General features: G+C 44.6%; 1 protein-coding gene across 1 annotated transcript in view; it reads left to right on the top strand.

The window, feature by feature from the left end:
- Positions 1–25,614, top strand: part of LOC126252785 (facilitated trehalose transporter Tret1) — a 219,586-nt gene that overhangs the window by 58,778 nt on the left and 135,194 nt on the right. Inside the window, exon 2 of the mRNA XM_049953717.1 lies at positions 8,495–8,650. The gene's annotated coding sequence lies outside the window, so the exon portion shown is untranslated. The remainder of the gene's footprint in view (positions 1–8,494; positions 8,651–25,614) is intronic.

Here is a 25,614-nt window from a genome sequence, read left to right as displayed (position 1 = left end):
CGTGGTGCCAACTGCTGCTAAAACTGCTGCCGCAATTGCAGAAAGACGTCCCAGAGCCGAAGATTGTTCGTGCCGGACACGATGCTCTTCCCTCTCGGTAGTGCGACGTGGCCGTTCGGAGCCCGTGCTTCTTGCGACCGTACATTCCCGTGACCACCGCTACCAGCAAACATGTACAGTGGCTGCATTTCTGCCGAGTCCTTCTGCAGTACTGCAGGCGGAACTTCCACCTTCTCATACCCTATTACACCATCTCGTTCAAACTCAGTGATAATGGCGTCTTTGTCGCCCGAAAGGCATTCTTGAACAACATCAACTCGCCACGTCCAGTCACAAAGGTAGCTATCGCTCGCGACCGTTACAGCGTGTACTTAAGTCAAACATACTAGCGCCACTCTTATGCTTCAAATGGCTCTGAGCACTATGGGACTCAACATCTTAGGTCATAAGTCCCCTAGAACTTAGAACTACTTAAACCTAACTAACCTAAGGACATCACACACACCCATGCCCGAGGCAGGATTCGAAACTGCGTCCGTAGCAGTCCCGCGGTTCCGGACTGCAGCGCCAGAACCGCTAGACCACCGCGGCCGGCCCACTCTTATGCGACTGGCGCGAAATTTGAATAAATATCATCTACACATATACACTGCTGGCCATTAAAATTCCTACACCACGAAGATGACGTGCTACAGACGCGACATTTAACCGACTGGAAGAAGATGCTGTGATATGCAAATGATTTCCTTTTCAGAGCATTCACACAACGTGCTGACATGATGAAAGTTTCTAACCGGTTTCTTATACACAAACAGCAGTTGTCCGGCGTTGCCTAATGAAACGTTGTTGTGATACCTCGTGTAAGGAGGAGAAATGCGTACCATCACGTTTCCGACTTTGATAAAGGTCGGACTGTAGCCTATCGCGATTGCGGTTTATCGTATCGCGACATTGCTGCTTGCGTTGGTCGAGATCCAATGACCGTTAGCAGAATATGGAATCGGTGGGTTCAGGAGGGTAATACGGAACGCCGTGCTGGATCCCCTGGCCTCGTATCACTAGCAGTCGAAATGACAGGCATCTTATCCGCATGGTTGTAACGGATCGTGCAGCCACGTCTCGATCCTTGAGTCAACAGATGGAGACGTTTGCAAGACAACAACCATCTGCACGAACAGTTCGACGACGTTTACAGCAGTATGGACTATCAGCTCGGTGGCCATGGCTGCGGTTACCCTTGACGCTGCATCACAGACTGGAGCGCCTGCGATGGTGTACTCAACGACGAACCTGGGTGCACGAATGGCAAAACTTCATTTTTTCGGATTAATCCATGTTCTGTTTACAGCATCATGATGGTCGCAGCCCGCATCTCGTGGTCGTGCGGTAGCGTTCTCGCTTCCCACGCCCGGGGTCCCGGGTTCGATTCCCGGCGGGGTCAGGGATTTTCTCTGCCTCGTGATGGCTGGGTGTTGTGTGCTGTCCCTAGGTTAGTTAGGTTTAAGTAGTTCTAAGTTCTAGGGGACTGATGACCATAGCTGTTAAGTCCCATAGTGCTCAGAGCCATTTGGTCGCATCCGTGTTTGGCGACATAGCGGTGAACGCACATTGGACTCGTGTATTCGTCATCGCCATACTGGCGTATCACCCGGCGTGATGGTATGGGGTGCCATTGGTTACACCTCTCGATCACCCCTTGTTCACATTGACAGCACTTCGAACAGTGGACGTTACATTTCAGATGTGTTACGACCCGTGGCTCTACCCTTCATTCGATCCCTGCGAAACCCTACATTTCAGCAGGATAATGCACGACCGCATGTTGCAGGTCCTGTACGGGCCTTTCTGGATACAGAAAATGTTCGACTGCTGCCCTACGCACCACATTCTCCAGATCTCTTACCAATTGAAAACGTCTGGTCAATGGTGGCCGAGCAACTGGCTCATCACAATACGTCAGTCACTACTCTTGATGAACTGTGGTATCGTGTTGAAGCTGCATTGGCAGCTGTACCTGTACACGCCATCCAAGCTCTGTTTGACTCAATGCCCAGGCGTGTCAAGGCCGTTATTATTGGGTACTGATTTCTCAGGCTCTATTCACCCAAATTGCGTGAAAATGTAATCAAAGGTCAGTTATAGTATAATATATTTGTCCAATGAGTACCTGTTTATCATCTGGATTTCTTATTGATGCAGCAATTTTAATGGCCAGTAGTGTAGAAAAACGCCTAACGACTTCCGTTCATGTCGCATAAACCACTACAATCGCTATTGAATGAGTTCTCAGTAAGACTTGGCGTGTAAAATGCCAACTTACTGTTGAAGTTAAGTAAGAGCAAGGCAAGAGTCTGTTCTTGTTTGAATTGGGTACCGATGTCGGATAGGTATAAGGCAACCATATTTATACTGTGCTGGGTGTTAGAACAGTCCCTTTCTATAGCTCACTGAGACGTGTACAAATAAGAAACAGGGGAAAGGGTGGGTATTCTACTTCGGCAAGGTTCTATAAGGATTCACATCCCCGCGATTGCAAAACAACACCGAATACGGCGCCACGAGAAGAAAACTAGTTGTCCGTAAACAGCCTGATAACCAGCCGCCATGAGAAAGAAACAAATCTTCCGTAAACTGCCTGACAACAAAACAATGTTTACTAAAATCATTGTGTTACCCGTTGGATTTGGATGAGTAGAGTCAGAGACAATGATTTCTAGTAACACATGAAAATACCACAGATTCCAGAAGGGGCAAGTGTCCCCCACTTAACCTGCCCGTCCTTGCAGGGCCTATGGGCCTACACTTCAATGTGTATTCTAAACCAGGGACAAGATTTTAGTGTTCACATCCTCAAATCATTGTCAGACATGATAGAAACGTTAAGGGCTCTAGGTTCAGACGTTTGGACTTTTAGTCTGTCGCTTCATATCTCTTTTACATAATTTTGTTCGTGTTTTTACTGACCTCACCAAACGAGGATCTCGTAGGAGAATATACCTAAATCGGGAAGTCCGATCCGACGTGTTTCTGGATACAGAACCAATGTTGCACTACTGTCTACCGTATTTGACAACTACAGTTATTTTTACCCCAAACTGGAGAAAAATCAACCTGCAAGTGCTACTCTGAGATGAAGAGGTTAGCACAGGAAAGGAATTCGGGGCGGGCCGCATCAAACCAGTCAGTAGACTGATGACCAAAAAAAAAAGTATATGTGATAAGAAAACTATCAGGTGCTCATAAGGTGTATTATAGATATTTATGAACAAAATCGTATTAGGCAATCACATATCAGTGCGTGGCGAATGAAGCTCTCCTAACATTATGCTAAATCTGCGCAGTCCTCTGAACTCTGCAGCGTTCCAAATATGTAAACGCAACTCTGGTTATTGTAAATCTAAGTAACCGTTGGAACACAGTGTAGCCGGCCAGTGTGACCGAACGGTTCTAGGCGTTTCAGTCTGGAACCGCGCAACCGCTACGGTCGCAGGTTCGAATCCTGCCTCTGGCATGGATGTGTGTGATGTCCTTACGTTAGTTAGGTTTAAGTAGTTCTAAGTTCTAGGGGACTGATGACTTCAGATGTTAAGTCCCATAGTGCTCAGAGCCGTTTGAACCATTTTAAACACAGTGTAGAAATTACAAAAATATCTGTCATGGGTGTTTCCTGTAAGAGAAAGATGAGAGTGTTACATGGTTCGATGTGTAAGAGAATAAACTAGACTTGTGGCTGTCCCTACAGACCCGTTAACCAGGACCCTATCGCTATTATCGAGCCAGCTGAAGTCATTGGCCGTGAAACGCAGTCCGAGCTTGGCACACGATTTTCGTCTGTCGGAAAGATTCAAAAACTACTCACACGCCGCTGCACAGTGAAAGATTCGCTCTGCACCTTTTTGTTAGTTTAATATGTTAGCCACACGTCAAGCGCTTGACTCTCACATAGAAGCGGGGTAACCTGGTATACAATCAATTCAGATTAAGCACAATTACATGCACATACACGAAAGGCCGCACCATCCGCTGATCGGCAAGGACAGAACATTATGAGACCCCTACCTTCAACAAATAGTGGAAATGAAACCCCTCTCCTGCAATCCAAATATAAATTATCCGAGATTTTCCTCAATCACTTGCGGCTAATGTCTGGACTGTTCCTCCGAAAAGAACACCACCATTTTCCTCCCCTAATCAATATCTGGTTTTGCTTCCTCTATAATGACTTCATCATTTTCGGAACAGATCCATAGATCTTCCTTCCACCGCCATCCTCTACTGTGCAAGTCAGAATGTACTGGATACGCGGAAGGTACTTGACGTGATGTGAAATGAATCTAAAAACGTGCCACAGATAAAGTAAATATGGAAAGCTGCTGATTTAGGTGACCTTGACAAAAATTATGTAGTGGTGGTCGCTAAATGGAAACGATACTATGGATGTGGTGAGGCTCTTTGGATGTTCTTATGCAGCCATGAGTATATGTCGATCTTGACGACTGACGTCATACCTTTCAGTACACTACAACGTATTTAGATTTGCTCATAAAGTTATATATCGTTGCCATGTAAGTTTTTATAGCAAAACGAGTGGTAGTCTATGGTGTAACCGTCAGTAGAGTATACTTCTAGGAAAGATATATCGTCACAAATTCCATGACAGCCAACGCCTTACTCACGGCAAACTAAACGTGCACTGGTGTGCAAAACTTAAAACGAAAGTTACCTTCACATGATTTGTCACTGCTAAGTTACAAAACTCGATGAACTCCGATCATGCATACGAAGAAGTGCTACAGCATAATACAGAAGGTAAGTAAAAGAAAAACGTAGTAAGACGAAGAGAAATGACTTTTTATTCAAAGGTACACCACCGGCCATTAAAATTGCTACTCCAAGAAGAAATGCAGATGATTAACGGGTATTCATTGGACAAATATATTATACTAGAACTGACATGTGATTACATTTTCCCACAGTTTGGGTGCATAGATCCTGAGAAATCAGTACCCAGAACAATCACCTCTGACCGTAATAACGGCCTTGATACGCCTTGGCATTGAGTCAAACAGAGCTTGGATGGCGTGTACAGGTACAGCTGCCCATGCAGATTCAACACGATACCACAGTTCATCAAGAGTAGTCACTGGCGTATTGTAACGAGCCAGTTGCTCGGCCACCATTGACCAGACGTTTTCAATTGGTGAGAGATCTGAAGAATGTTCTGGCCAGGGCAGCAGTCGAACATTTTCTGTATCCAGAAAGGCCCGTACAGGACCTGCAACATGCGGTCGTGCATTATCCTGCTGAAATGTAAGGTTTCCCAGGGATCAAATGAAGGGTAGATCCGCGGGTCGTAACACATCTGAAATGTAACGTCCACTGTTCGAAGTGCCGTCAATGCGAACAAGAGGTGACCGAGACGTGTAACCAATGGCACCCCATACCGCCGGGTAATACGCCAGTATGGCGATGACAAATACACGCTTCCAATGTGCGTTCACCGCGATGTCGCCAAACACGGATGCGACCATCATGATGCTGTAAACAGAACCTGGATTCATCCGAAAAAATGACGTTTTGCCATTCGTGCACCCAGGTTCGTAGTTGAGTACACCATCGCAGGCGCTCCTGTCTGGGATGCAGCGTCAAGGGGTAACCGCATCCATGCTCTGAGTTGACAGTCCATACTGCTGTAAACGTCGTCGAACTGTTAGTGGAGATAGTTGTTTTCTTGCAAACGTCCTCATCTGTTGACTCAGGGATCGAGACGTGGCTGTACGATCCGTTACAGCCATGCGGATAAGATGCCTGTCGTCTCGACTGCTAGTGATACGAGGCCGTTGGGATCCAGCACGGCGTTCCGTATTACCCTCCTGAACCCACCGATTCCATATTCTGCTGACAGTCATTGGATCTCGACCAACGCAAGCAGCAATGTCGCGATACGATAAACCGCTATCGCGATAGGCTACAAAGTCGGAAACGTGATGGTACACATTTATCCTCTTTACACGAGGCGTCACAACAACGTTTTACCAGGCAACGCCGGTCAACTGCTTTTTGTGTATGAGAAATCGGTTGGAAACTTTCCTCAAGTCAGCACGTTGTAGGTGTCGCCACCGGCGCCAACCTTGAGTGAATGCTCTGAAAAGATAATCATTTGCCTATCACAGCATCTTCTTCCTGCCGGTTAAATTTCGCGTCTGTAGCACGTCATCTTCGTGGTGTAGCAATTATAATGGCCAGTAGTGTAATAATTGCAGCGAAGTCACTATGATTCATCATGACACCTTGTACATTACAAAAAGCGGGACAAGGTTCTTAACACGATGAGTGAACACCACGGACGGTTGTGTATGCTCTGCGACCTCCTCTCATGATGGCCACAAGGTTGATGGGGCGTGCCGTCCCCCCACAAGCGCGGTTTGTCTTTGGTGATATGGGATCGTGGACGTGCTGCACTAAGTCTCTCCAGTGCGTTCCACAAGTGCTGATGGGATTATGTTGGGGGAACGGGCAGGCCAATCCGTTCGCCGAATATCCTCTCGTTCCATGAGCATCTCCACCTGCTCTATAGGATGCGGTCGCCCACTGTCAACCATAACAATGAAGTCAGGGCCGAATACACCCTGAACAGACGCACATATGTAAGGAGACCTGTTTCCCAAAAATGTAGACCGCCTGAGTGTTCCCACCTCTCGCCATATGTAACATTATTGCGACACTGTACTGCTCCCACTTCGCGTCTTTTCACGTGTGCATTCGATCCTGACTTCATTTTCACGTACAGTTGCAATGGGACACCGCACGAAAGAGCGCAGGTAGATTAGCTCTTGGAAAGAGAGAATAACTGGCGAATGGACTGACCTTCCCACTCACCCAACTTAAATCCCATCGAGCACGTATAGAATGCGTTGAGGAGCAATACAGATGCGCCCAAGGATGCCGACCAAACGATGATATCGCAGTACCACATTAAAAATACATTTTTAATATCCATTTGAGTACTGATACGCAACTTACTTCATCTACAGTTTAGAAGATATAGTTTTGTTGACTGTTCTGCTAATATGTGACAATTGGAAACAAACTCCAAATCCAAATTTTGTTTTATTGTGTGAGTATCGGTAATGAAAACTATCAACAATGACAGTTTGTTCAATTAATAACTGTCACAATCGTCATCTGTTAGCTGTTGTTGTTGTGGTCTTCAGTCCCGAGACTGGTTCGATGCAGCTCTCCATGCTACTCTTTCCTGTGCAAGTTGCTTCATCTCCCATTACGTACTGCAGCCTACATCCTTCTGAATCTAAAAATGGCTCTGAGCACTATGGGACTCAACTTCTCAGGTCATTAGTCCCCTAGAACTTAGAACTAGTTAAACCTAACTAACCCAAGGACATCACACACATCCATGCCCGAGGCAGGATTCGAACCTGCGACCGTAGCGGTCTCGCGGTTCCAGACTGCAGCGCCTAGAACCGCACGACCACTTCGGCCGGCTTTCTGAATCTGCTTAGTGTGTTCATCTCTTGGTCTCCCTCTACGATTTTTACCCTCCACGCTGCTCTCCAATACTAAATTGGTGATCCCTTGATGCCTCAGAATATGTCCTACCAACCGTCCCTTCTTCTAGTCAAGTTGTGCCACAAACTCCTCTTCTCCCCAATTCTATTCAGAACCTCCTCATTAGTTATGTGATCTACCCATCTAATCTTCAGCATTCTTCTGTAGCACCACATTTCGAAACCTTCTATTCTCTTCTTGTCCAAGCTATTTATCGTCCATGTTTCACTTCCATACAAATACTTTCAGAAACGACTTGCTGACACTTAAATCTATACTCGATGTTAACAAATTTCTCTTCTTCGGAAACGCTTTCCTTGCCATTGCCAGTCTACATTTTATATCCTCTCCACTTCGACCATCATCAGTTATTTTGCTCCCCAAATATCGAAAGTCCTTTAGTACTTTAAGTGTCTAATTTCCTAATCTATTTCCGTCAGCATCACCCGATTTAATTCGACTACATTCCATTATCCTCGTTTTGCTTTTGTTGATGTTCACCTTTTCAAGACACTGACCATTCCGTTCATCTGTTATCCTATTATAAATACACTCGTATATGAGTCATTATATGAATCCCTCTTTAACTTAATTGAATTTACTCAAAAAATTATAAATAATAAAATATATTAAAAATAAAAATGTTTTAGAGACAAACAGCTCAATAAGGAGGTCAAATGAAAGGAATAATGGTTCACACTTTAGTTTTCTCAATGAGTGGACCGTCTTGTGCAAGTGCAGTGAAATTTATCTTGTTTGTTGACGCACAAGTTCATAACTGCCCAGAGTTTGTCCGTATGCTGATATATAGAATAGGTTCTTGTTATAAAAAATATCAGAGATAGTGGACAAGACTGTTGCATCTCGTTTAAGCTCTGTATCTAACACCTACAACGTATCTGATGGGAACTTCCTCAATCAACTGCAGGTTCACCTGAGGCGAGAACATCACGCAGGCCGCTATCGGGCGACAGCTTCGCATTTGGGAGATTCCACGCAACGCCTACGTGCGCATAAGCACGTAATCTTACGTTACCGGTGACACTCCACACCCTTCTGTCTCCTAGGACAGCAACAAGTGTCGGTAAGCAAATTTCAATCGTCGCACATCAGCTTCTATTTTCTTATGCCTACCATCATACTCTTCTTCTTCCTTCAGTCTATGAAAGATTCATCTGTACTTAATTCCATCTTTCTTTGTTCTTACTCTACTGTATCCTCCGTGGAACGATATGTCGTTGCATGCATGCCATTGTCAGTTGAAGAGGACTCTAACTTTAGATATTATAGTGTGTCTTATTAATAAATAATTCCATATGAGTCTGTCAGTCATTTAATTAAAACTGTAATGATTTAATTTAGAGAGTGTAATGAGCGAAGACTTCGATAATAACATCGACGGCTAACATCAGTTGCTACAACGGACAAAATTTTTGTTGGATTATGACCGTATTCTCAAGAATCCATGAAATGACAATGAGCAGTACTGATACTTTCGTCTGAAGGCTTTCGTGATTCATGCAATGTGTTACTTTCAGCGGAATATAATGGTATTTTAATTGTTATTGGCTGTTTTTCATAGAAAGACAAGTGCCCAGAAGTTCACCCACCATGTACTTATGTCTCTTGAGGCATCCTTTACAAACTCTGTAAAAAATGAGGTATGACATCTGATGAACTTTATCGTGAGATCAAAATACCATGGTAAAAGTCTTACTACTAATGGTAAGTAGAGGGATGATCATAACAAGAACGTACAGGCTTTTAGAGGCAGGAGCTATAGTTAAGTGCGGAAATAATAATAATATGATAAGAAGCGTGTGGCACGGCTAACCACGGCAAACGAATTGCAGATGGAAACGATAGTTCGAATACAGTAGTCAGGTTCATAAATGAATGTTGCAGTAGTGACACAGAGATGAGTGTTGTACAGGAGAGTATACGGAGAGCTGCATCAAACCAGCAAGAACACGAGTACTACACTACATGCTTTAAGTTGTTTGGAGGAAATGCTCAGCCTTAGAAAGAAGACCAGGTTTTAGAATACCCTGAATGACGAGGTCCTCAGAGATGGAGCCCAAAATCGTTTTGGCAAAGAATAGCTACAGTGCTATCTCGGTCAGTTGTACCGCAAGGGAATCTTTTACACTGAAATTATGAAGTTCATTCACTTTTCCCATTTCTGGAATGTGCAGGGTATTGGGAGTACAAATGCAGATATTTTTATTGGTGACTGGGAACAGTGCACTGAACAACATTACGTAAGTATTTACTTCATCTGCAGACTAATAATTACAGCTATGTATGTTTTAGGTTGGTTAGTACCTCCCGGTACATGTTGCAAGGCATTAATTGCTATTTCGCCAGAGCAGCAAAGCATGTTTTGAAGTATGGATGCAAAATATTGTACGGACAGGCGTAGTCCGCTTAGTCGTACAGTTACGATCGTGCAGAAAGGACCAGGTAGAAAATTATGAGGTTCACTTCAGTTCTACTAATATTTATTTAAACCATGAACGGTTTCGAGATTTTAAAATCCAGTCTTCAGGTGTATAAATTATAGTATTTGGTAAAACATAACATGCGGTCTGGCCAGTCGTGTAAGAATTCCAATCATTGCACTCTAGAAAGGCCAACCACTACTGTGTGGAGGGCAAAGTCGGAGGTGGCCCTCTACAAAGTAGTGATTGTCCTTTCTAGCGTGAACAAATATTAGTACAAGTGATGCGGATCTCTCTAAATCAATTTTCACGTCCCTCAGCTGCGGATGTCCTACGTAGCAAATCTTCTGTAATTAATGAGGGCTGGTCGAGAAGTAAAGTCCGACAGATCGCGAAATGTAAACAACAGTTAAGAAGCTACGAATCTTTGCGCAGATGTTTTGGGCAATGTCTCTAGCATGTCTGTAAATTGCGTCACGCCCCTCTCTTCAGTTCTGACAAGGGAAACTCCCCATCCCCCCCGCCCCATCCCCAACCCCTCCATCATCAGATTTAGCGGTAAGATGGCCCAGCGGATAGCCCATCAAAAACTGAACGCAGATCAAACATGAAAACAGGAAGAAGATGCACTGAACTGTGAAAAAAGGAGCAAAATAGATACAGTGAAAGGTCCGGGTTCAAGATGTGCTACATGGATCGAATTTGAGTAGCCCGAGCTTCGTGGTTACGTGTTCACGGTCCGACGGTCTGAGAACACAGAGATCCATAGAATGAAATTTTCACTCTACAGCGGAGTGTGCGCTGATATGAAACTTCCTGGCAGGTAGGAGACGAGGTACTGGCAGAAGTAGAGCTGTGAGGACGGGGCGTGAGTCGTGCTTGGGTAGCTCAGTTGGTAGAGCACTTGCCTGCGAAAGGCAAAGCTCCCGAGTTCGAGTCTCGGTCCGGCACACATTTTTAATCTGCCAGGAAGTTTCAGAGAGATCCATGTTCAAATCTCCCTCGCGTCCCCTTTTTTTCACAAAATACGGCTGTGGCTAAGCCATGTCTCCGCAGTATCCTTTCTTTCAGGAGTGCTAGTTCTGCAAGGTTCGCAGGAGAGCTTCTGTAAAGTTTGGAAGGTAGGAGACGAGATACTGGCAGAAGTAAAGCTGTGAGACCGGGCGTGAGTCGTGCTTCGGTAGCTCAGATGGTAGAGCACTTGCCCGCGAAAGGCAAAGGTCCCGAGTTCGAGTCTCGGTCGGGCACACAGTTTTAATCTGCCAGGAAGTTTCACTTTTACAGTGGCCTATACGAAGTTAGCCATCTGACGTCGCAAGTCGCGTCACGCCGCTTAAGCTAGTTGCAGTCGTAACTCTAAAACAATTTGAGTGCGCCCGTAATGCTTTACTAACGTCAGCGATATGCCAGCCTTGCTCTCTCGTGCAACGCTACAGGGCAGTATTCGAGATGTTCCAGCTGCGATGCCCTGAATTTACATTTTAAAAGCCGAAGAGATGAAAGTTTCTCCGGTGCTGTGACAGTTTCTCGCATCAGGCTATTACTCACAGCGTCACAGACAGAGCTGTAACAGCGATGTCCGAGATTTCCCTTATACTGGATGTAACGAAATCAATGGTGTCCTTGTTGATGACACCATATACATATCGTGGAACGGCTTGGTAATCCAACTGTTGTGGTGAACGAAACCCATTTTATGGAGATTAAGATCGTGTAACAATTATTTCTGTTCTATAATAACTACTGCTCTTTCTGCGCAAGCAGGTGAATTCAAAATCTGGTATTTTTTTTACGCAGTCGTATAATTTAAGGTCGACATCGTACCTAATGTAACTTTTTTTCTGTCGCTCGTCTGACATCTTTCATGTCGCCTACCACGACCACCACTCTTGTGCCAATCCTTTCCACTCAGAACAACACTTGCACCAAACGTCCTCAATTTTTGTTAGTATATATTCAGAATCTGTCTTCCCCTCTAATTCTTATTCTCTGTGGTTCCCTGTAGTACCGTAGAAGTTATTAACTGCTGTCTTAGTGTATCTACTACCGACCTGTCGCTTCTTTGTTTGCCTTTTGCGCATAATCTTTTTCTCGCGGTTTTTGGTGGAAAATACACGCATTTGTTGGCACTCCATTTAATTTTCAGTATCAGTCTGTGGCACTCTTCGGTTCGCCTCTTTCCCAGTTTTCTCACAGTCCGTGTCTCACTTCCATACAGTGTTGTAGTCCACACGTTTGTGCGACGGGGGTTGTCGTTGCCGGTGTTGGTCTGCTTCTTTCTTTATCCTGGACCGTCATACGTTCTTCCACTTCCAACTTGGGAGAATTCCTTCGGCCGCCACATTAATGTTAAGTTTGTCGCTAATCTTATATCTGTTAATCTTCAGTAATTTCGATTTTCTTTTGTTTACTCTCAATCTATGCTTCATGCCCAGCAGGTCCTGAAATTCTCCGTAACTTTCAAAGAGAACAGCAACATCATCAGCGAACATTATCACTGATATCCTTTCACTCTGGATTTTAATCCGAACTCTGAATACTTCGATTTATTTCATTGCATCTTTCGACATACTTTGATGATAATGTTGGATTTAAGGAGATAAGATGCACGGTCATCAGTGTCCTTACTGAATATCAGCATACACATCTCGTGGTTCGAAAGAGTTTTGTTCTCACAAGCGAAATTTCTGCGATAATTCCTCGGAAATATATTTGCAGTTTTCTTTATTTTCAGTTTTTTTTCATATTCTCTGGCTATGTTCACTAAATGCAGTGGCGTCCAAAAGTTAATGGCGGAAGTAACTCTCTCTTGATGTGTCGCTGCCAAGTAACACAGCTCAATCAAACTTTGACCATACATAGAAAGGACTGTTACAGTACGGGAGGTAACTGAAAGAAATACGCAGTTAGACGAACAGAAAAGATACTTTTATTCAACGATATCAATTATACTGAAGTCAGTGCGATTTATTATGGCCCATGAACATTACAAAAGGTGAGACATGGTTTTTAACAGAGTGTGACATCACCACGCACGGCGATTTATTATGTCCCATGGACATTACAGAAGACGGAACATGATTCTTAACAGGCTGTGACATCACCACGTACGAGAATCCATGCTCAGATGCTGACCACAAGATTGGCGAGGATTTCGTGTGGTACGACGTTCCATTCTTCGACCAGCTTTGTTGATAACAGCCGGATGCTACTTGGTGCATGTGGACGTGCCGAATGAAATCCTAAGAAGACGTATATGGGGAAGGAGTACAGCTTCTGAGCGTATCGCTTTAGACTTGGAGATCAGCACTCCCATGCAGGAGTACACCTCCCCACATCATGACATCTGGACCACCCAAACGATTATCTTCGACAGTACTGGATGAGAGGTGAGAACACTTAATGCACCCAGTAACAGTGCCCAACATGAACGGTTTGGTGATCTAGGTGTAACTCTGTGGGTAGACATAATGTTGCATGGGCGAACTGACCTCTTTTGAATACGATGCACTCATTGATCAACGGTAATGTGACACTGTACTCTTTTCCGCTGTGCGTCTTTTCATGGTTGCATTCGGCCCTGACATCATTTTTATGGACGACAATACGCGACCGCATCAAAAAGCGCAGTTGAAGAACCTCTTGGAACGAGAGAATATTCGGCCGTTCCCTCCGACTTAAATCCCATCGAGCACATGTGGGATGCGTTGGGGAGACGTATTGCAATGACCATCCGGCAGGTTTCAACCGCACTGGTGGAGAGATGGATCGCCCTTACCAGCTTTGTTGCCAGCATGGGAGAACGTTGCTGAGTATGCAGTGCCACCTGTTTTAATGCCCAGGGGACCGTCATAAATCGCTGTGACTTCAGTGTAATTATTCTCTTTGGCTAAAAGAGTCATTTCTGTTCGCCTCATCGTGTATTTTTTTCAGTTACCTTCTGTGCTACATTGTAGGAGTTCTCCCTATGTAAGGTCCAAATTTTATCGAGCTGCGTTGCCTGACAGTGGCACATCATGTGAAAAGTTAGTTTCGTCCGTATTTTTACACGTCATTCTGTATGTTTCGTTACAGATGAAACCAACTGATCAGTAACCCCCTCGTGTTAACGTCCACCAATGGTCTGGAAAAGCGTCGTTATTACACACTTAAGTATGACATTTGAAATATTTAGCGCACTATTTCAACGAATGGTGGTTGGCTAGTAATTGCACTCACACTTTTCGTAGTTGAGGAAAACCTTACTGATCATGAGTTGACATTCTACGGTTGAACAGTGAAGGAGAAAAGCTGTTAGCTTGCCTTAGGCCCTTTTTTATCAAAACACATCTCAGTTTATCTTTGATTCTCATAACATTTTCGTAACCACAAAAATTTTTAGAATGAAGAAACAGGTTCTTAATCCTTACTTCACACACTTCTGTGAAGTGAAATTCTTGAGTCACTGGGTTTGATTGCATCCCAGCGACAACAATTTTTATAATAAATAACCTATTGAATATTTTTACTCGAAAAGTTTTATGACATCTCAAAAGCTTAATTTTTTAAGTTGTATGAGTCATATAACCAAAACATAAGATCGAACAATTCAAATATCGGAAAAATTGAAGAACATTGCTTTTTGAAAACCATAACTTTTTTGTCTTTTCATATAAATGGCAAAAATTTAACTGAGTTGCTTAAGATATAGCACAATAAGAAAAAAATAGTATATTACTGAACTATGAAAAATTATATTTATTCTGGAAAATAAAAACGGATGACTATCGCGAAAAAGTGAAAATTCTGGCACTATCAAAATAAGCAAAGTTTTTGTCTTGTATTTTATAGACTGCAGCAATCAGTCGTCCTTTTTAAATTTTATTATGCGGATCTAGATTTCAGCTAGAAGCTAGCCATTCTCAAAGCACTATTATTTTCGCTCAAAGCACGTAAGTCCCTGTTCATCGGGCTTCACCCACAGTTTATTGAATACTATGCTTTGAGCGAAAATAATAGTGCATTGAGAATGGCTAGCTTCTCTCCGAAATCTAAATCTGCATAATAAAATTTAAAAAGTACGACTGATTGCTGCAGTCTATAATTTACAACTCAATGTAACCATCGCTGAGTGCAACTGCTTTCCGAATGGAAGGTAACCTGATGAAGCAAAGTTTTTATTGTTGAAACATAATATTCATGCGTTTTTGATTAGAAAATAGGAGAAACATGTTCGTAATAACGAAGTGCTCTTTCAAAGTAGCGTCCTCCATTTCAGTATCATCATCTGTATCCTCTTCCTCTCCTGTACTGTAGGTAGATTCTTCTTCTTCACTTGGGCCATTCTCCTCACCTCTTTGTTCAACAAACTCCTCACGATTTTAAGCCACTGTCATTCCTCGCGTGCACTTCGAGTTCACACATTATACGTCATATAATTTTGTGAATAAAATATTGTCTATCATACAAAAAGATATGATGAAACATGGAATACTCTCTTTATTTTTCATTCTAGTGCAAAGTATACGTGAAATAAATTTCACTTAAATTTCAGACACTCGACCTTGCTTCAGGGTGGGATGTAGGCAATCCCAATCGACTGTAAACGGCTGCCGTAGATCGATTGGCGCTTTCAGCATGATGCCACTGATTCTACAAGTCGTGGTACTAACTCATAACAGGTGGCGCCATAAACTTGCTTTTCTCAAGTTTGCAAACGTATTAACGAACAGTGGGCTTGAGATGTACTACACCTCCCTGTGTAAAAAAAAAAAAAAAACTGGTTCAAATTAATTTTGGAGTGTGCCCATAATTCATCGACTTACGTGCTCTGAAACTAGCGGGGCGAGGAAGTCTGATGCTGCAGTTCCGACCCTGTTGACGGAATCGGCCGTAATCTCTGTGTTGTGCCGCGGAAAGGGGCGGAGCCGGGAAAACAGGAGAGCTTTCCCTGTGGCAGGCGGCGAGTTAATTACGCGCGGCTGCCGGCCGGCGAGCGATACGCTCTCATCGCAGGAGCCGCCGCTGTTTACGCCGAGCAACACACCCAGTGTTATCGACAGTCGTCGACAGCAGCACTGATAACTGCTCCGCAGCCTGATGATATGGAAGCTGCAGCGCAGTGTCTTGCCTGCCGACACCTGGCGGCGCCCTGTGCGCTCGAACCGCCGGATTGCTCCTCAAGTGGTTTCGACACCTTGTTTGTCTCTCTCTCTCTCTCTCTCTCTCTCTCTCCCTACAACAGAATGCAACATTATGCAAGGTTAAAGCAATGGACACATTAACGTGCCTGACTGTTTTGGAGTGACTGCCGATACGGAACTTGGACAACTTTCCGATTACCCCATTCTTCTGTTTCCTGACATTTCTGTACCACGGTCTACCGAGCGAGGTGGCGCAGTGGCTAGCACACTGGACTTGCATTCGGGAGGACGACGGTTCAATCCCGCGTCCGGCCATCCTGATTTAGGTTTTCCGTGATTTCCCTAAAACGCTCCAGGCAAATGCCGGGATGGTTCCTTTGAAAGGGCACGGCCGACTTCCTTCCCCATCCTTCCCCAATCCGATGAGACCGATGACCTCGCTGTCTGGTCTTCCCCAAACAACCCAACCCTGTACCACGGTCTACAATTGGATGCATGTTCGTTAGATCCATTGAAGGCACAAGTCCATCATTATTTATTCTAACCGTGTCTCCCTATTACGTCAATATGAAGTTCAAACACTGTAGTCTCCCAGGACACCTTCACCTTGTTGGAGTGGATCCAACTCCCCTCTGTGATAACATAAACACAACAAAATCCGCAAATATTGTTCGCCTGCACAAAATGGGAAAGAAACAAATAAGCATTTTTGTAATGATTACGTCACTTGAGCATGGAATTTCCCCGCAGTCTCTCTCCTAATCAGCTCTCTTGGCACAATCGGGATACGTAAAGAGATAATTTTTTAAAAGTGTTTCCAGCACGTGGTGCCTCACAGCTTATACGTATCAAAAATCATATTATGCCAACATCAGTTGCTATGCGAAAAATGTTATTATTGCAACGCGTTTTGATTGTCACAAATCATCCTCAGGCATAGGAAGTTTTCAGTGGATACTTGCGTAAGGTTTAACCACAGTCTATACAATTTTCGTACGTCCATCTTCGGGCAGATCGAAGGACTCCAGATTTTACTACAATTTTTTTGTAATATAAATGAATCCTTCCCCAGGATTGAAAGGTTTTGCTTTATTTGCTGCAATTCACTATACTGACGTCTCTGAATACAATAAACACATTTTTGTCGCATCAATATATAAATGCATAATCTATAATTGCTCTAAAAAATCACACATTAACACATTAAACTAAAACAATTTCACTTTCTATGTGTATCACGAAATCAGTAAAGTGGTGAAAACGAAAATTATGGATCAGTGATTATCACTCACTACATTTATAGATACTGTACTAAAATCATTGGTCTCAAAAACTAGCTACATTACTGGGAGGGAGAAACGAAAATGAATTTCAGTGCAAACTCTACAAATATGATGTAGTGTAGACACTAAACCATAGCTTTCGCATTTTGTTTTTACCACTTATGTAAAAACTTATTTTACCATTTAGCTTCAGTCTAGAACATCGCGACCGCTACGGTCGCAAGTTCGAATCCTGCTTCGGGCATGGATGTGTGTGATGTCCTTGGGTTAGTTAGGTTTAAGTAGTTCTAAGTTCTAGGGGATTGATGACCTCAGATGTTAAGTCCTATAGTGCTCAGAGCCATTTGAACCATTTGAACCATTTTTCTTATCTCACGGTGCATATGGAAACTGATTTATTTTAATGAAATTAATGTCCGGTCGGTTTTAGGAAAAATTACAGATAGTTTGGTTTAATGCATTTACAGGTATGACAAAAATGTGCGTTTTGAATTCAGGGGTGTGGAGATGCACTGTAGCGCCAGATCACTAAAAAATAAATCAGAACTTTTCATGCAACTGAAGGATTCATTCATACTACAAAAATAAATAAATAATCGACGCAATTCCAAAAACGCAAACTGAACACCAAAACTCGATACGTAATAGCTAAACGCTGTTCAGTTAGATCCATTGAATCAAAAATAAAGTACCAGGCCCTTAGTCCACCAAACTTCTGAATACTTGTGAAACGCAACAGGTCTTCAGAAACTGGATCCGTCGTGGTATTTTATAATTAGTAATACTATTCCTATTGCCTTCAGTCAACGCTCTCGAGGCTGTATTCAGATTTCCTCAGTTCTCATTCCCAGAGTACATACTGCAACGTACGCCACTAAGGCGTTTTAGCACTGCGCATAGATCGAACGTTCTCTTATATCTTACAAAGCCATGTCGACAACCACTGTTACCAAGCCTCACACGGTAAGCAAAAGCGTGAAGCTTTTCCTTTGTCGATGAGCCTCCAAATCTCGCAAACATGATCTTTTAGTGTCCAGTCTGACAGACATTAACTGACCGTAATAAGTAAGCAACAATTTTGTGCAAAATGCACACGCATTTGTATATAGGCTGACGTAATTATTATCACTACTGCCTGAACAGTTCAGCCTACTCAGACTCAAAACAACTGAAAACGTCTGCCAAAAACGGAATCACATAGTCGGTAGAATGTGCCGAGCAAAAAAAGTCCAAGAAAAACGGTGTTTCACTGACTCTAAAGCTAGTCCAGCCACATTAATGTGACCACCCGTCAAAGGATTGAATAACCACTTTTTGCACAGATGGTAGATGTGGAGGAAGGGAGTCGCTGAGGTTCTGAAAGGTACCGACATGGATGTGAAGCAATGCCAACACCAGTACCACGGCCAGCTGCGCTACATTTCTACATCTACGTCTACATCTACATCTATACTCCGCAAGCCACCCAACGGTGTGTGGCGGAGGGCACTTTACTTGCCACTGTCATTACCTCCCTTTCCTGTTCCAGTCGCGTATGGTTCGCGGGAAGAGCGACTGCGGAAAGCCTCCGTACCCGCTCGAATCTCACTAATTTTACATTCGTGATCTCCTCGGGAGGTATAAGTAGGGGGAAGCAATATATTCGATACCTCATCCAGAAACGCACCCTCTCGAAACCTGGACAGCAAGCTACATCGCGATACAGAGCGCCTCTCTTGCAGAGTCTGCCGCTTGAGTTTGCTTAACATCTCCGTAACGCTATCACGCTTACCAAATAACCCTGTGACGAAACACGCCGCTCTTCTTTGGATCTTCTCTACCTCCTCCGTCAACCCGATCTGGTACGGATCCCACACTGATGAGCAATACTCAAGTATAGGTCGAACGAGTGTTTTGTAAGCCACCTCCTTTGTTGATGGACTACATTTTCTAAGGACTCTCCCAATGAATCTCAACCTGGCACCCGCCTTACCAACAGTTAATTTTATATGATCATTCCACTTCAAGTCGTTCCGTACGCATACTCCCAGATATTTTACATAAGTAACTGGTACCAGTGTTTGTTTCACTATCATATAATCATACAATAAAGGATCCTTCTTTCTATGTATTCGCAATACATTACATTTGTCTATGTTAAGGGTCAGTTGCCACTCCCTGCACCAAGTGCCTATCCACTACAGATCTTCCTGCATTTTGCTGCAATTTTCTAATGCTGCAACTTCTCTGTATACTACAGCATCATCCGCGAAAAGCCGCATGGAACTTCTGACACTATCTACTAGGTCATTTATATATATTGTGAAAAGCAATGGTCCCATAACACTCCCCTGTGGTACGCCAAAGGTTACTTTACCGTCTGTAGACGTCTCTCCATTGAGAACAACATGCTGTGTTCTGTTTGCTAAAAACTCTTCAATCCAGCCACACAGCTGGTCTGATATTCCGTAGGCTCTTACTTTATCAGGCGACAGTGCGGAACTGTATCGAACGCGTTCCGGAAGCCAAGGAAAATGGCATCTACCTGGGAGCCTGGAAAACCTCGGTTAAGGATCCATGGCACGAATATCACGACTGAGGTTGTCCAACAGATTCTCGATTGCTTTAAATCAGTCGAGTCTGGTGGCCAAGGGAGTACGGTAAAATAATCTTGGTGCCCTGCGAACCACACATGTACACTGCGAGCTGTCTGACATGTTGCATTGTCTTGATGGAAGATGGCATCGTGCCGAGGAAAAAAACAAACTGTATGTAGGGCTGATCATGGTCCCTGAGGATAGAAGCATGCTTGTGTTCATCCATTGTGCCTTGCACAAAGAGGAGATCGCCCAGAGAATGCCATTCCTCAAACCGCAACAAACGCTTGGATGGGCTTCCAGAGTTTCACGCCGTGTATGCCAATGGCCATCTGTCCGATGGAGCTTAAAATTGATTCATGTGGAAACGCCACTTGTTGCCACTCAGTGGACTTCCAGTTGTGATACTGCCGTGCAAATTCCAGCCTTGTCTCCGATGGAAAACATCTATCATGGGTGTATCAGCCACCTGCTCCATACACGGCAATGTTCGATGAATGTTAGTTGAGGAGACACTGTTGGTAGCTCCGTGGTTCATCTGGGCGGTCAGTTGTCAACAGTTGCACGACTATTCGTCCGTAACCATCTCCGAAACCGTCTTTCACCTCTGTCATCTATGGCCCATGGTGCACCACAGTTGACTCGGCGCCAGTTTTGGGTAGCGCCAGTTTGCCATGCACGGTTTACTTTAGCCACAGCAGCAGTTTACAGACTTAGCCGTTTCGGAATCCTTCCACCCTTGGCCGAAAGAATTCCCTTCTGTTTCCTGTTTACGACAACGACTGCACTGTTTCCCGCTTCTTTTTTTTCCCTTGTTGTGATTTCATTCCCCTGCCCCATATAGGCAGGGGAGGGCTGTCACTGGCACAATCCGCCGCTCTTCAACCGAGTGGCATGACAACTAAAACAAGAATAAAATGTTACATACATAAGGCGATTAAAAAGGGGAACATAAAACAGAGTAAGGGGAGAAAATGGAGGTAAAAATACATTGACATGGAGACATTCATGGGGGACAGTTAAAAAAGTTACCAGAAGGTTTAAAAATACACAGTTGGCGATTCTTAAAACACAGAGAAGACACTGGATGCACATGCACAGGTTAAAAGTCGGCCGCAGTATTAAAACACTCCAGAACAACACACTTAAAACCCACTTGGACCACATAAGACGAAGAATAAAACTGCCAGGTGGGACCTGCCGAGGGAAAGGGCAGGGAGGATGGAAAAGGAGGGGAGAGCAAGGGGCAACAGGGGAAACGGCGGGATGAAGAGAGTAGGGGCGTCAGCGGGTACACTAAGAGGCAGGAGACACGTGGGGCAGGAGATGAAGAGGGAAGACAAGGCAGGAGGGAGTGCAGAGGCATTGAAAGGGGGCACAAGAGAGGGAGGGGGAGTAAGAGGGGGAAGCCGCTCAGGAAGAGGGAGGGGGAGGAGAGGGAGCCATGACGAGGAGGCAGGAAGATGGGGTTGGAGTTGGTAGGAAGGGTAGATGTCAGGGCGAAGCTCATCATCCGGGAGGGGTAGATGGTGGATTTTCCTGCTTCCCTCCGACACGTGTTATACACCCTCCGCTGTTAGTAATGCCATCTCCTGTCTGTGTGTGGTTACTCCAAGTTGACGTCGAACATAAGCGGTGATCACATTAATGTGGCTGGTCCGTTGTACAGTCATTATCTGCTGAACAGTTCAACCTACTCAGACTCAAAGCAACTGCCGAAGTACGTAAATAAACGAATGAAACACCCCGTAGAACATGCCGAGCACAAACAAGTCCAGGAAAAATAATGCTCACTGACACTAAAGCTATTATATCGTGTACACAGGTGTTCAACCAAGAACGGCTGAGGCGAAGAGGCTCTCGTGGCTTTATTTGCAGGTACAGGGTGTTTCAAAAATGACCGGTATATTTGAAACGGCAATAAAAACTAATCGAGCAGCGATAGAAATACACCGTTTGTTGCAATATGCTTGGGACAACAGTACATTTTCAGGCAGACAAACTTTCGAAATTACAGTAGTTACAATTTTCAACAACAGATGGCGCTGCGGTCTGGGAAACTTACGATAGTAGTACGATATTTTCCACATATCCACCATGCGTAGCAATAATATGGCGTAGTCTCTGAATGAAATTACCCGAAACCTTTGACAACGTGTCTGGCAGAATGGCTTCACATGCAGATGAGATGTACTGCTTCAGCTGTTCAATTGTTTCTGGATTCTGGCGGTACACCTGGTCTTTCAAGTGTCCCCACAGAAAGAAGTCACAGGGGTTCATGTCTGGCGAATAGGGAGGCCAATCCACGCCGCCTCCTGTATGTTTCGGATAGCCCAAAGCAATCACACGATCATCGAAATATTCATCCAGGAAATTAAAGACGTCGGCCGTGCGATGTGGCCGGGCACCATCTTGCATAAACCACGAGGTGTTCGCAGTGTCGTCTAAGGCAGTTTGTACCGCCACAAATTCACGAAGAATGTCCAGATAGCGTGATGCAGTAATCGTTTCGGATCTGAAAAATGGGCCAATGATTCCTTTGGAAGAAATGGCGGCCCAAACCAGTACTTTTTGAGGATGCAGGGACGATGGGACTGCAACATGGGGCTTTTCGGTTCCCCATATGCGCCAGTTCTGTTTATTGACGAAGCCGTCCAGGTAAAAATAAGCTTCGCCAGTAAACCAAATGCTGCCCACATGCATATCGCCGTCATCAATCCTGTGCACTATATCGTTAGCGAATGTCTCTCGTGCAGCAATGGTAGCGGCGCTGAGGGGTTGCCGCGTTTGAATTTTGTATGGATAGAGGTGTAAACTCTGGCGCATGAGACGATACGTGGACGTTGGCGTCATTTGGACCGCAGCTGCAACACGGCGAACGGAAACCAGAGGCCGCTGTTGGATCACCTGCTGCACTAGCTGCGCGTTGCCCTCTGTGGTTGCCGTACGCGGTCGCCCTACCTTTCCAGCACGTTCATCCGTCACGTTCCCAGTCCGTTGAAATTTTGCAAACAGATCCTTTATTGTATCGCTTTTCGGTCCTTTGGTTACATTAAACCTCCGTTGAAAACTTCGTCTTGTTGCAACAACACTGTGTTCTAGGCGGTGGAATTCCAACACCAGAAAAATCCTCTGTTCTAAGGAATAAACCATGTTGTCCACAGCACACTTGCACGTTGTGAACAGCACACGCTTACAGCAGAAAGACGACGTACAGAATGGCGCACCCACAGACTGCGTTGTCTTCTATATCTTTCACATCACGTGCAGCGCCATCTGTTGTTGAAAATTGTAACTACCTGTAATTTCGAAAGTTTGTCCGCCTGAAAATGTACTGTTGTCCCAAGCATATTGCAACAAACGGTGTATTTCTATCGCTGCTCGTTTAGTTTTTATTGCCGTTTCAAATATACCGGTCATTTTTGAAACACCCTCTATATACGTACCATGGGACTGACCTACGTCTTCATCTGTATCTATCCACTTCATCTACGTAAGCTCGCCGTACAAAATATTAGTCATCCCCTTAAAAGTGCACACTGATCGCTTTGCAGCGCAGTAGATGGTGTAGAAGTATAAGGAGTTTTTATGACCTACGCTGCTGACGTAACTCATTGCAGTGGTGTAGGTGCGTGCGTGTGTGTGCCAGCGCAGTAAGACGGGTCAGCGTGAGGACGTGACAGAATGACAGAAGACACTACCAAGTTTGAACGTGCCCACGACCACACCGCTAATGAAGTTGCCCCATTTGCTGGTGTATCGGTTTGAACTGTCCGACGAGTCTTCAAGGAATGATGCACCAGTCGCTGCTGCGTAATGCGGCCTTTGAACTGCGATAGTAAAAAGGCCCTAACCCCCAAGGACGATAGACGAGTGCGATGCACAGTCAATATCAACGGTTTGAAAACCGACAGGCATTGTCGCTGTGAGTCAATGCAGGACTATCTCAACCAGTTTCCGAGCGAAACGGACGTCGGTTGTAAAAGCTGCTGGAAACTGTCACCAAACCCTCACCAAACCCTTTTTGTGGAACTGCTGGAAGCACCGTGGTCACGCGTTGTTGGATATCCTAATCATTAGAGGAAAAGAGACCGTGTACTACCAATACCATTCGGAGACCAAGCCACAGTGTGTGACATAGCGTTTGTCGCCTTCCTCATTTTCTAAAATGCGACCTGACGAGATCCAAGTTAAGACCAAGTTTATGGCCTTTTCTGACACAGAGGGCTTAATTTGTCATGAATTTCTACCGAAGGGAGGCGGGGAAGACGATGAACACCATGCCATTGACTGTAGCTTGGTCTCCGATCGTATTAGTGGCACCTTTAATGATGCAAATATGCAAAAATGCGTGACCACGGTGCTTGCAGCGATTCCACAAAAGGTGTTACAACCAGTGTCAGAAGTGTGTTGTAGCTAATGGTGACTGAAGGGGCCAGTAAAGGTATTTTGGTTGTAACTCTTGTTTTCCTTATTTTCTGAAACCAGTCACCGGAGTTTCAGAAGCACCTTGTATATTCTGTGTGTATGCATATTTTGAGCGATCTGTTTTCATTGTGTTATTATGACAAATGCTATTGTGAGATGATCCCTGGATGAATAAATAAAGAAACATTACCGTGATGTCACCTGAGGGTGCTTATTTATAGACTTTGCGAACTGACGCAGTGGTTCAGGCACTAGACTCTAATTAGGGAGGAGCGAATTTAAATCCTCATCCGGCATTCCTGATTTATGTTTTCTGTGGTGTTCCTAAATCAGTTGAGGTGCATGTCAGGAGGGTCGTCCAAATAGATAAAAGCAGCAGCTAGCAAGTGCTCCTTCACGAATAACCACGCTATCGACCGCAAGCACAGCTCTTCCAGCCCTTCTTCCATGAGTTCTGTATACATTCAAGATTTCTGCGAGTGTTATACTGACATATTATTAAAGGAGAAAGTTAGACGGGGCAGCTGACCGTCAAGTTGCCACCTGCTACTATCGCGATCGGCTCACACACGCGGTCGGCGCCCTCGCTGATTCCGGCTTCAGCTTCCGGCCGCAAACAAACGAGACGCGGCGTTCCGTTCCGCTAGGGCCTGGGTGGTGGCCGCACAGAACAACCGCTTCGGCTATAGTAGTGAAGTGAAGCCGTGTGCGACACCTGAACCGAAGCCGGATTTCCCGCTGGCGTGTTGCAAAAGCCTGTAGCTACAGCTTCCCACGCCTACATGCTCTGGCACTAAACATCACATGTGTCTGATTGGTCGTCCTTCTGACGTACATTACTCTACTTTCCGACAAAGTATAGCTGAAATTTTACGTAGAGCTTATGAGATTCTGTTCACTTGTGCAACAATATTCTCTGATTTTTTTTAGAGTTCCGTACTACCTCAATCGGTTAAAACGGAACCTTTATAGGATCACTGTGCCGTCCGTCTATTAAGACCACTTGTTTACAGCGACTGGTAGAGCATCAAGGTGAAAATTACGTCAAATACAAATGTCACTGTGCCTTGGCAGCGTAAAAAATGTAAGCATCTGAGTCAACGCAATCAAAATAAACAGGCCAGTCACATTAACCATATCACTACCTCTGGTGCAAGGTGTAATGACCACTCACAGACGGTAGGTGGCAACACTAGCA

The sequence above is a fragment of the Schistocerca nitens genome, chromosome 4, assembly GCF_023898315.1.
Source record: "Schistocerca nitens isolate TAMUIC-IGC-003100 chromosome 4, iqSchNite1.1, whole genome shotgun sequence".
Taxonomy (NCBI): domain Eukaryota; kingdom Metazoa; phylum Arthropoda; class Insecta; order Orthoptera; family Acrididae; genus Schistocerca; species Schistocerca nitens.
Note: the sequence above shows the minus strand (reverse complement) of the source record. Positions and strands in the feature narration are given on the sequence as shown.